This window comes from Penaeus monodon, chromosome 33 (genome assembly GCF_015228065.2).
Source record: "Penaeus monodon isolate SGIC_2016 chromosome 33, NSTDA_Pmon_1, whole genome shotgun sequence".
NCBI classification, from domain to species: domain Eukaryota; kingdom Metazoa; phylum Arthropoda; class Malacostraca; order Decapoda; family Penaeidae; genus Penaeus; species Penaeus monodon.
In genome coordinates, this window is record NC_051418.1 from 35,773,346 (window position 1) to 35,773,788 (window position 443).

General features: G+C 39.5%; 1 protein-coding gene across 1 annotated transcript in view; it reads right to left on the reverse strand.

Moving 5' to 3' along the window:
• LOC119594353 (3'-5' RNA helicase YTHDC2-like) overlaps positions 1–443 on the reverse strand; it is a gene marked incomplete at its 3' end in the record, with an annotated part of 122,633 nt that overhangs the window by 92,398 nt on the left and 29,792 nt on the right.

A 443-nucleotide genomic window follows, 5' to 3' on the forward strand; every position in this document is an offset into this window, starting at 1 on the left:
GTATCATTACCTTATCATGGTTTCATTACCTTTGGCGCAGAAATCAGCACACCATTACTTTTGACAAATTATTAGGTTGAGGAGGTGGGACTTTTTTGCCCACCTGTACACATCTCCCTCTAGTGTGCCTGAGACACTGGTAATGAGAGATTGAATATTTGTGATTACACTCACATATTTTTTTCCCTTTTTGGTTGCACATAATGCCTTGAGGACCAAAGCTCTCAAAGGAGAAATCACAGTAATTGCATCCCTGAATGCTTTAGGGAAAAGTTTTAAGGAAATTTACACTCTGACCAGTGCTGGATTAAGATGGTCACAGATGCTGGAGGTGATTGAGAAACATAGAAAAGAGTTATATTTGTAAGAACTGGGTCTTGAAGATATGGGAATATGTGCTATAACAAGGCGACCTTTACAGTAACTGGAAACAAAGGACCCCT